We start from the raw sequence: 12,700 nt of genomic DNA on the forward strand, positions 1-12,700 counted from the left end.
ATAATGGGAAGGGTTCAAGTCTCGGTCATAAATTTTTCAATGCGTACCTGGGTGAGCATAGTGTGTATGCAGAACATTTCAGGTTTGAGATTTCTCTTATTATTATTTTTTTTTTATGGTGGGTGAGAACGTTTTATTTTTTTTTTTTAATTCTCCTCAATTTCAGGTTGAATATCTCTGTTGGGGGACCAGATACAAACCTGAAATTTTCACAGATATAAGTCCTCTATAGTAGTATTTTGAGTTTGAGATTCCACTGGTTACAGAGCTAGGGCTAGTAGAAATCTGGGGATAAATCCTACTTTATTCATGCATTTTGAGAAATGAACAGATGTAATATAAGCATAACAAAGAATGTGGCAAAAGTGTGCAATCGTGGAAAGTTTCGTATAGTTAAAAATAACACAAAATGTATGAGATTACAATTCCAATTACTGCATTTTCCAGACTATAGGAGTATTTCTGACACCTAGTAAGCATGTAAAATTTACATTTTCTTGAAAGGAGTTACAGTTATAAAAAAGTATGTACACTGCCCTCCACTAATATTGGCACCCTTGGTAAATATGAGCAGAGATTTGGGCCAAAAAAATGTCTTTACTGTTTAACCTTTTGATCTTTTATTAAAAATAAATAAATAAATAAATAAATAAATTCACAAAAAATACTCTGCTCTCATGGATATCAAACAATTGCAAACACAACACAGGTTTATCAAAAAAAAAATCTTTGTTACAATTATTCGCACCCCTATGAATTCATATGTGAAAAATATATTTGAAGTATATTCCCATTGATATTTTACATTTTTAGTACACCTGGGTGACTAGGAACAGGAAATTGTTCAACCATGACATAAATTAATTGTTGCCATATGGCAACACTATGCAGTGAAGGGATACGCTCTGATCATGGTGCTGTAAAATTCCTTAGCTTTGCTTCCTTAAAATTTCATTGAAATTTAATAGACATCTGTATGGGATATTAATTCCAATTTTCTATTCAAGGTGGATGGTCTCCAATCTGCTTATCTTTTTTTTCTCTTTTCTTTTCCTTATGGTATTTTGTTTCCTACATATGGACAACACATTTACTTTTTAGTTTATGTGACATGCTCAAATTTATATGACATGCAATTTTAAGTAATGAGAACTGATAATAAAGAATCTGGATTTTTTTTTTTTTTTCTTACATACCGAAACATACAAAAGATGTTCTCTTGATGAAACCACTTCAGTGACAAGAAGAGGTAGGGTTCAGCACTTTTTTTTTCCCTGAGAGTATATTCTGTCTGCCATAGATGTCTACTTATTTGAGATTGCAGGATCAAACATTGTTAAGTTAATTTTTTTGTTGATGGTAAATGAATGAGGGTTTAACCTTCTCCAGCAGCTGTCACTGGGTGAGGATGACTGACAGATGGAGAGAGAATGCCAGAAACAGATGGCATTGATATTCATGAAGCTTCCACAAAGAGGACTGACAGTACTCCGGTTTATTTTAGAGTCTAAGGCTTTATGAACATGCATACTGTCTGAGTTGGAAGGTTATTCATGACCGTTATTCATCTCCGTTTTGGAAGAATGAAGGTCACTCTTGACCATTTCCATCCACGCTCGGATCTAATTCCTGCAACTCACACCATGAGGCAAGGACAAAACAAATTATTTTGTTGTTAGTGTTTGAAAACTCTCAGTCATGTTGATGTTTCTTGTGGGTTTATTGCAGCTTTTTCTGCTTCAATAGGTGACACTGTGACCTTTCCACGAAACAAAAAAAAAAACAGCTAATAAAAACCATTCATCCCGTAAAAAGCAAGGGACTGAATAAATGAAAAACAAATGAATAAGAGATCACTGAGACCACCATGAGTCATCTGGTATTTGGCAACTAATGAATCCCAGAATTCTCTCTGGCTGCCAACCTGTGGGTCTCCTGGAGCAAGCTGGCATTTCTTTCAGCGTCCGTTTCCTAGATTAGCACCACAGCAGAAATGTGTCACAGTACAAAAGGGCAAAGAAATTGTGAAACTGTTAATTATTACTTGGTTTTGACACAATGGACAAAAAAAAAAAAAAGTCATACAGCGCTATTGTCCTCTACTGAGTGTCACCATCATTGTGGAGGAATGTTGTGTTGTGAATTTGTGTTGTCGTACTATGCAACCCATTAACATTTGTGGGAAGTGATGACAATAATGCAAACATTTTTTCACAATATTATGGCAAATGTTAGCACTCACAAACTAAAAACTAGGCAAGAAAACACAATTGGTTATATGTACAGTGCTGTGAAAAAGTATTTGACTTCTTCTGTTTTTGTGTGTATCTCATAATAAATAGTTTTAGATCTTTAAACAAAATAAACAGCAGAAAACAATGGCAACCTGAGTAAACACACAATACAGTTATTCAATTGTAGTTATTTATTGAAGCAAAAAAGTTATCCAATACAAACTGGGCCTGTGTGAAAATGTATTTGCCCCCGTAGTTATTAATTCCCCAAATATATGAAACTGCATTCATAAGGGGTTTCAGATGGTCTAGACACAACCAGGCCTGATTTCTGCTGAACTTGATCAAATCACTTAAATAGAACTTCTTCAACAGCATGAAGTTGGTTAAAAGGTCTTACCCAGTAACGCACTATACCAAAGTTCTAAGAAATTCCAGAAATGATGAGGAAGAAGGTGATTGAAATACATCAGTCTGGGAAGGGTTACAAAGCTATTTCAAAGGTTCTGGGACTCCAAAGGAGCACAGTGAGAGCTGTTATCTCCAAATGGAAAAACTCGGCACTGTAGTGAACCTTCCCAGAAATGGCCAACCTTCCAAAATTCCTCCAAGAGCACAGCGACGACTCATCCAGCAAGTCAGAAAAGAGCCAAAGACAACATCAAAGGACCGACAGGCCTCTTTTGCATCAATAAAGGCCACTGTTCATGACTTCACTATCAGAAAGACACTGGGCAAAAATGGCATCCATGGAAGAGAGGCGAGGTGAAAACCACTGCTAACCAAGAAGAACATTAAGGCTCATCATTTGGCAAAACACACCCTGATGATCCTCAAACCTTTTGGGAGAATGTTCGGTGGACTGATGAGTCGAAAGTGGAACTGTTTGGAAGACTGGGGTCCCGTTACATCTGGCGTAAACCAAGCACATAATTCCACACAAAGAACATCATACCTACGGTCAAGCATGGTGGTGGTAGTGTGATGATGTGGGGATGCTTCACTGCTTCAGAGCCTAGGCAATAATTGAGGGAAACATGAATTCTCCTATCTACCAGAAAATCCTAAAGGAGGCTGTCCGGCCTACAGTCAACAAGTTGAAACTCAAGCGCTACTGGATTATGCAGCAAGACAATGATCCAAAGCGTAGGAGTAAGTCCACCTCTGAATGACTCAAAAAAAGCTAAATTTAAGTTTTGGAGTGGCCTAGTCAAAATCCTGACTTGAACCAATTGAGATGTTGTGGCAGGACCTTAAACGGGCAGTTCATGCTTGAAAACTTTCCAATGTGGCTGAACTAAAGCAGTTCTACAAAGAAGACTGCGCCAAAATTCCACCACAGCGCAGTGAAAGACTGATCTCCCGTCAGCATTTGGTTGCAGTTATTGCTGCTAAAGGTGTCACGACCAGATTTCAAGTTTAAGTGGGCAATTAGTTTTTCACATGGGTGATAGGTATTAGATAACTTTTTTTGCTTAATTAAAATAATAATAATAATATGTATGTATTGTGTGTTTACTCAGGTTGTGTTTCGTTTGAATTTGATTCTTATTTAGCGTGAGATATACACAAAATAAGACGAAATCAAATACTTTTTCACAGCACTGTACATAGACCTACATGCTGTATAAATGCTCTAGTAATGCTACTACATCAAACACACTCATACCAGCAACACACACACTACCATGTCAGTGTCACTGCTGTGCCAAGAACCAAATAATATCAGGACAGAGAGGTCCTATGGTGCTCTATTTCCACTGACAGACGGGTAGAGGGAACTAACACACTGTACATAGCAGCAGATGGGCTACAATGACTAATTATATATCTACAAAGTGACCTATGTGGTGGGTTCGCCTTGTACAACAGTGTTGTTGAAATCTGATTGGTCACACGGTGTTGATTAATTGTTTCTATTATGTTTATCATAACAACAGGGACCTGTATATAGCAGACACTATAAATACATTTATTTATTTTTTTTTAAAATGTTGATAAGGTGTATTTTATTCTGAGGAGGTTTTTAGGAATAATGTAGCATTTTTTGTAAGGAGTCTCCAGTGTCACTAATGTTACATTTTCCACCACAGGATATTTTCAAGAGAGAGAGAAAGAGAGCGACTGTAACATTAAATGTAACTATGAAGAGTTAAAAAGCACCATGTGTTCATTAACTAATTATACACTGCAATTGGTGGCAATCGTTGTGGTATAAGTGCAATGCTGTTGCCAACATACAATACAGAAAATACTGATATGTAACGTTTGTTTAACCTATTTCTTTATTTGTTTATGTATATATTATTATTATGTTAGCTGTTGTGGCTGTATTTGCAGTTAAAAGAATCCTGAAAGTAGGTGTACTGCAGCACCATCAGAACCCCTACTTCCTCTGTTTTTGTAGCCTATAACCTGGTAGTGGTCATGGAAATCGTCACGCAACCTGGCCAAAGAACAAACCAAAAAAGCAAGCAAAGGGACAAACATAGCTTGGCATAAACAAGGCTGGAATGGTTAGCAAGACGTGGTAATGAATAAAAATTCTCCGCATGTGAATGCATTAAAATTGGTGACCTTTGCTGGAGGGAAGTGGTTGTGCCATGGGTTTGGTGTTACGACTGTAACGGCAGACAGGTTTGATTAGCTTTCCATACCATTTCCATAAAATTATGGCACTATAGAAAAAAATGGAGCTGACACTTATTATCTACCCAACAACGCAATCGGTCATTGGACGCCACCCGCGGATTAGCAACTACTGTGATTTTACACATTTAAAATTGGTTTCTTTGGGCGTAGGCAAAAAAAAAACACACACACACACACACACACAAAAGAATGGACCTAATGTTATTTTGTTGATGCCATTAGCAGCGCCTTGTGAGAGCATAATAAATAAAGAATAATTATACAAATGAAATGACAGGTATACCAGGGAATTAACAAGGGGCAGATCTCAGAGCCATTAGTCAGTGGAATGTGAAATGAAAAAGCTAAGTCAGATAACTAATTAATGTTGTGTTGGGAGCATGTGGCTCAGGCATGAATATGAATTATGTGTTGCTCCTGAGGCGTCACACTGACACTATTGCCTCTGATTGTCTGTAGACGACTAATGACCTGGTAAAAGCTGTGCAAGTGCACAGAAACAGAGGCTTTTTAAATATTCTTTGGATCCCCAGATGGACAAATAGACCACTGTCTAGACTATTTGTCAATTGTATATACCTTGAATAATATTCAATATTAATATTCAAGATGTTGGAAGTCAATCATCTATTATCCTTTAATTACAAAGCAAATAAATAGTTCAGCAGAAAAAATAAATAGTCATACACATGCACATTCACACACCATTTGGAGTTCAAATCCCAGCACCAACGTCTCCCACTGTTGGGCCCTTGAGCAAGGCCCTTAACCATCAACTGCTCAGTTGTATAATTGAGATATATGTAAGTCGCTCTGGATACGGGAATCTACCAATAAATCTAATGTAATGTAAATGTACTATGGACAATTTAGAGATGCCAATCAGTCTTTGGACTGGCGAAGGAAAACGGAGTACCCAGAGGAAACCCCTGAAACATGGGAAGAACATGCAAACTCCACACACACTGAGTTGCATATGATTGCATATTAAACACATAATAGTTTTTTTGTTGTTGTTGTTGTTGTTTTCTGTAAGGCACGACAACACACAGATGCCAAAAATCTCTATGCAGTACATCACTGGAAGTCTGGAGTGTGTGCTAGAGTCTGTTCTTCAGCGTATTACGCAAAAAAAAAAAAAAAAAAAAAAAAAAAAAAAAAAAAAAAAAGTTTATCTCTGTGGAGTTTAATAAGTTTGTTTACAGGTGAGAGGAGATATTATGGATGTGTAATGAAGAAGCCATTGTGTTACAACACCGTGACAGGCTGCTTGTGAAGTGTATTTTTTTCTGTGCTGTGATAAAATGGAAATGGGATGATTATGGCAAAGCCCGCTTGACAGCCCACTCTATGTTTAGCGTTTTTTTTATTATTATTATTATTTATCTTTTTTGCTTTTGCTTTTGGCTGTGCAGTGTGTGAACACCATGCTGTTCGAATATTACGGCAATGACTCACAAACAATCTTCTTTTGCACACAGCCCACACACACGAGCACATAATTCTCCACAGCACACACTCACACATGAAAGGTAACACATAAAATGCATCATCACTTTCTCGTTGGTATTCAGGGCATCGTATAAAACTGCTTGATTACAAAACATGTGTAGCAGCCCGTAGAACGAAAGACCAATGCTCGGACCTATTCTGAATGAGTTGTGAGTTCATGTTCGGCATATACTGTAAACATATGTACACACAACCCAAAGCTGATGATTTACTCTGATTGGGTATTGTGGGATGGGATGACATGATTGGAAAAAAAAATACACAAGCACTTAATATAAGTACTTAAGCACACGATAGCTGTACGGAAAAGCGAGGGATGTTCATATACTTTTCACTTTTTTTGTCCATTTCATGGAATAAATGTCATATCAAATGAACGAAGGAGATCTAAGGCACATATTTTGTCATTTTTCTATCTACATGCAGTACACTATATGTCCAAAGGTTTGTTCATATGTGCTTTTTGAACATCCCATTGCAGATTTTGTCCCCTTTTCCTGTTATAATAATCTCCACACTTCCGGGAAGGCTTTCTCCTAGATTTTTTTTTCACTAGATTGACCTTTTTACCTTTTAACCACATCAGGTTGTAAGTTGGGGGACAAACGAGATAAACAAACATAGAGGACAGAGTGCCGGTGCTGTTGAATGAGTCATGTGAGTGAGCAAATATGAGTAGAAAGTGAGTAGAAATAAATAAAAGCGTGTCAAATTTGGAGATATTCAGCGACGCACAATCCCAATTGAACTGTCACGTCACACGAGAAGCTCGAAATGTCCAACCACATCAACCTTATGTTGAAATTCTTCACATTTCCTCATGAGGTTCATTCACATTGGGGAACTATACTCCAAAATGGCCAAAATGGCAAAAAATATTAAGCTTTTAATAGTCTTAACAACAATGAATTGCTCAGAAAATGAACAAGAATTTTAAAAAGAACTGCACTCATGAGACCTCATGTGCGACCATTTGCTCGTTTACTTTCGCCGGAGTGAACTGGTTGGGAAAAGCTGCAGTAGAAACAGGGAAATTCACTTCTTGTATGCAAAGTTAAAATCCTGATGATTAAAATGTTTGATGTAAAATTCTAACTAACGCATGTCTGAGTGTACATTATTAAAATTAAGTAAAAATAATACAAATAAATAAAATTAATTAATAGGTAAATTAAAGTGTAAATGAAAGGGTAAATGAAAGGGTAAATTAATAGAAATAAATAAAATAAAATAAAATAAAAAGCTCTCTGGAAGGTTACCCAGAAGGCTTAGACATTTAAAGAAATCAAAGGGAAATGTTCTCCCATGCTAAGTTACTTTATCTATTTTTTTAAAACATTTTTATTTTTAATTTTCTGACCAATGATTGGTTTTTAAGACCATTAATAGCTTAATATTTTGCCATTTGGGGTTTGGACCATTTTAATTTGTATATACTACAATAGGCCCAATGCAGCTAAACAATTTCTTACATTTATATTTAATCCAATAAAATCGCATTACATTTTCTGCGACATTTTATCATGAGACTTATTTAGCTGATAAACAAAAAAAAAAAAAAAAAAGAAGATGGTTTTGAATAGTTTTGTGAGACTGAAAACAGTGCAGGCTGACAAGTATCGAGGGGTTGTGTGTTCCAGATATGTGAAGCATAAAAACAAAAGGGCGCTTCCCCAATTTTCTTGGGTTGTCCCCTCGGGATGTTGAGCGAGGAAACACTTGATGGTCTAAAAACTCAATTTGGAACAGCCTGTCGAGCATTTAGAGATATATAACTCTATAGCTATCGCTCCCTCGGTTGCTAGTGTAATAAATCTCAAGCCATCTGTGACTCCACCCTTTCTTATCCAGACTCTCGCTCTCTCTCCCCGTTCCCCCTAATGAATGAACTCTTTTGCTCTCCGTCTTTTTGTAATTAGGGAAAGGGAACGAGAGGAGTAATGAGCTAGTGAGAAAGAATGGCATGACCCAGAGCAGCGATATAAGTGCACACTAGGGAAGAAGGGAGGAATATCTGATAAAAGAGGAGAGGAGTAGACATGGAGTAGAGAGAGAGAGAGAGAGAGAGAGAGAGAGAGATTTCTCTCCCAGTTTAAGTCACGCTATGGTGCAGGGAATTTTGATAGGCATTTTAATGCTGGGCAATGACATTATTAATTAGTGCATGAGCGTGAAGGGTACTTAACACTTGGATAAAGACGTCGAATGATTGCAATGTGTAATGGCCACTGCGTTCAGCCCGGGAGGAATACTAATCACAGCCAAACTAAATCAATCAAACTGTGAACAATTGACCATCCATACAGTTAAAACTTTAAAGAGAAGGAGAAGGTGAAATCAAGAGCAATGGAGATAGCATTGCTCAGTCCATACAGGATTTTTTGTGTGTGTGTGTGTGTGTGTGTGATTGTCGCGGCCAAAAAAGCTTGATTTTGCTTCGGCTTTTTTCACAACGCGCGTTATGATGACGTCACATGGAGCGTCGTGATGACGTCACATGATGCATCTTGTCGCATTCACTAATTTTGAAAAACTGCAAGCTCCTGTGAATCTTGCGGAGCTGCAAAATCGTGAAATGCTGGAGGGACCTGCCGTGCGGCGTCACAGCTCCAGGTTCGATTCTGAGCTTGGGTTACGGTCTGTGTGCGATTCTGCATGTCTCGCACGTGTCCACGTGTCACCTCTAGGTTCTCCGGGACTCTGTGGATCCAGGAAATGTGGAGGAAAGGCTAAAACATGTCTGGAAATACTCTTTTGTTTTTCTACACAAATGAGACAAACACCATCTACAGCTTCATTCTGGTCTAGTGCAGCAGAGGGAGCGACCATGTCTGCATTATCATTACTGCCTTATAATACAATTAATATCCTATTAACATCCTATTGCTTCCTTTGTACGTCTTTCAGTGTGTGTTACTGTGTCCACTATGCTTTTCCACAGCTGGGTGTTTTGTGTTTGATGAAGAGCCTGGGAACCTGTTGTTGTGATTTACAAAAGAATAATTGTGTGAATACGTAAATTAGGCTTTTGCATGTGCTATTTGTCTTGCAGAAGAATTAAACTGTGTGATGCTTCAAAAAACTGCAGCAACAAAGGAGAGAGTCTTTACACAGATCAGCCATAACTTTAAAACCACTGACAGGTGAGGTGAGTAACATTGATCATCTTGTTCCAATGGCACCGGTCAAGTTGCGGAATATATTAGGCAGCAAGTGAACAGTCAGTTATTGAAGTTGGATTCAGTTAAAAACGGGCAAGCGGAAAGATCTGAGCGACCTTGACAAGGGCCAAATTGTGATGGCTAGACGACTGGGTCAGAGCATCTCCAAAACAGTGGGGTGTTCTTGTGGGGTGTTCCCGGTATGCAGTGGTTAGTACCTACCAAAAGTGCTCCAAGGAAGGACAACCAGTGAGCCTGAGACAGGGCTCCCAAGGCTCACTGATGCACGTGGGGAGCAAAGCCTAGCTCGTCTGGTCCGATCCCACAGAACAACTAGCACAAATTACTGAAAACGTTAATGCTGGCACACACGGTGCATCGCAGCTTGCTGCATATGGAGCCGTGTAGCCGAGGACCAGTCAGAGTGTCCATGCTGACCCCTGTCCACCGCCGAAAGTGCATACAATGGGCACGTGAGCCCAGTGAGAACTGGACCATGGAGCAAAGGAAGAAGGTGGCCTGATCTGAATCACGTATAGAACATTTCCTGTTCTATATGTATTTGCTCAGTGAACATGGGTAAGCAATAAAACATGATGGGGCATTTTATGATGTGGCCCAACGTGAAGCAGAATTATACTGCAATCGACTTACCTCGGAAATGAGAAGTTGGAATTACTGTAGGTTATTTTCTGCATTTTTTCAACAAGTTTGTTGACAGATCTAAGGCAAACACAGGTATATACAGTATAACCCGTTTCACGGTAAGAAGTGTTACTTTGTTTACTGTTCATGCTGTGAGCAGCCATTTTTATTTGATGTCACTTGCCAAACTCGGGGTTGAGGAGATCCTCCTGTTTCTGAACATTAATGTTACAACTTTGAAGTGGATCATTTTCCCATAACAAAACATTTCATTCCCTTTATACCACAGCAATTTGCCAACAATAATTATTTTATTTATCCATTTATGGTTATACAGTATGCTGTGTAACGTCCACAAGAACAGGTGTCTGTCTGACAAATGTCAGGATTTGTGTGTTTGTGTGTTTGTGTGTGTGTGTGTGTGTGTGTGTGTGTGTGTGTGTTAGTCCTCTGACCAACCCTCAGCACTCGTTCATGTCTAACAGAACGAACAGAGCCAAATCAGCTGTACAGAAGAGTGTGAGAGAGAAAGGAGGGTCGGGGGTGTCATTTTGACATACATCCTATTACCATTCTATTCCACAGCCACGCAGCCCACACTGTCATAATAATTGCGTTTGGGAGTATTAATTGAAGACTCATAATGGAAGTAAAAGCTGTCAGCAAATGCATCACCAGAAAAACAGTAAACACAAACATCACCAACGAATGAATAAAAGATTTTGAGTGGATGGATGAGATGGCCATATACAGTACACACACATCGCCGGGGAAATCGAATTATGTAATAACACTTAGTTCGATGTAAGCATATAAGTTTCAAATACTAGAACCAATTAATCCATCAGTATCTCTCTCGCGCTCTCTTTATTATTGCTCATGTGGGTGAAATCTGAGAGCTAACTTACAAAATGTTCACAATTATGTTTACAATACATAATACATCAACCAATACAATTAAGACTGAAAACCTACCTCTTCACCTAGCACTTAAATAACCTTTTTTTTTTTTTTGTAAACGTGACTTGTACTGTTTCTGTTCCCTCTCTAAGAAGATCATTCCATTTTATTTGTATAGTGCTTTTTACAAGAGTCAACGTCTCAAAGCAGCTTTACAGAAACATATAAACACAGGATACAGATTTTAAGTGTGTGAATTTATCGCTATTGAGCGAGCCGGTGGCGACGGTGGCGAGGAAAAACTCCCTTAAGATGTTAAGAGGAAGAAACCTTGAGAGGAACCAGACTCAGAGGGGAACCTGTCCTCATCTGGGGAACAACGGATAGTGTGAAAGCAAAGGAAAGCTCATTATGGTTTAATATGAAGTCTGTTTGTTGAACTAGTCCACTGTTCAAAGGAGATCCGAGTGCAAAACTACATGTTGTAATTGCAGTCCCAGGGCCATAATAGCAACCGTAGGCCCCTCAACCACAGCGAGAATGTCCATGTGGAATTGGAGTTGATGAGAGCTCCATCCAGAGATAGGGCATCCGAATAGATCAGGCAGGTCCGGTGAGCAGAAAGGATCAGGATCACTAGCATCTCCATAAAATCATGTCTGGCTTGACAGAAGGAGAGTACTTGAGCTTTTTTTTATTCTAGCAAGAAGAGATTTGTTTATTATCTTTAACCCGGTATTTACACCAATTTCTCCCCAATTTAGTTACCTGCTAACGCAGCAGCATCAAACTTACAGTTACTAACCAAGTTAAGTAAGTTAAGGCTAACACATGCTTCCTCTGAGACACATGAAGCCAGCATAACACTTCAAAAGAAAGTTTTATCTATCATCTTCCTCATATACTCTATGAGCTCAAACACATCAACAATTGGCCAGTATCGCTGTGATTGACACGGCAGAGAGAGATTATGCCATCCCTTCCCACCCAGCAAGCATGGCCAATTTTGCTGTCTTGGCTTCCAGTCACTCTGTAGAAGGGCATCTGCCACATGCTGTAAATGTAAATGGTTTGAACTTTTGAACAGTTTCACTATTATCAGTGTGACATTTAAACTCAATTTGACCTGCCTACAGTGCAACTGTCCACAGCATGCAAATGATGGATGAGTTTTGGGGGTCTGACCTCCCTTAATTAAGATTGCAGCCTCTTAAACCCACAGGAGCCATCACTGACTTACATTCCACACGCTCGTAACTACATGCATTTAAAGGGGTGTCGGGTTTAAAATCATGGTTAATGGGGCAGTACAGTGGCACAGCAGGTAGCGGTGTCACCTCAGAGTCCAATCCTGACCTTGAATTACTGTCCGTATGAAGTTTTGCAATTCAAAAAGAGTTCTCCCCATTGTCCGATCAACCTGTTGTTGATTGTCTCGATTCAATTCAAGTCAGTAAATACTGTCAGATTGAACAGTCGTCCATCCAAAACACCAGTGGTGTTAACATGTCTGGTTTGGTCAAACATGGCATCTAGCTGGCTAGAGGATGGGTTCCTTCTGATTTGACTCGGGTTCCTTATCCTATGAGGGTTTCT

This window comes from Ictalurus furcatus, chromosome 4 (genome assembly GCF_023375685.1).
Source record: "Ictalurus furcatus strain D&B chromosome 4, Billie_1.0, whole genome shotgun sequence".
In the NCBI taxonomy this organism is placed as follows: Eukaryota; Metazoa; Chordata; class Actinopteri; order Siluriformes; family Ictaluridae; genus Ictalurus; species Ictalurus furcatus.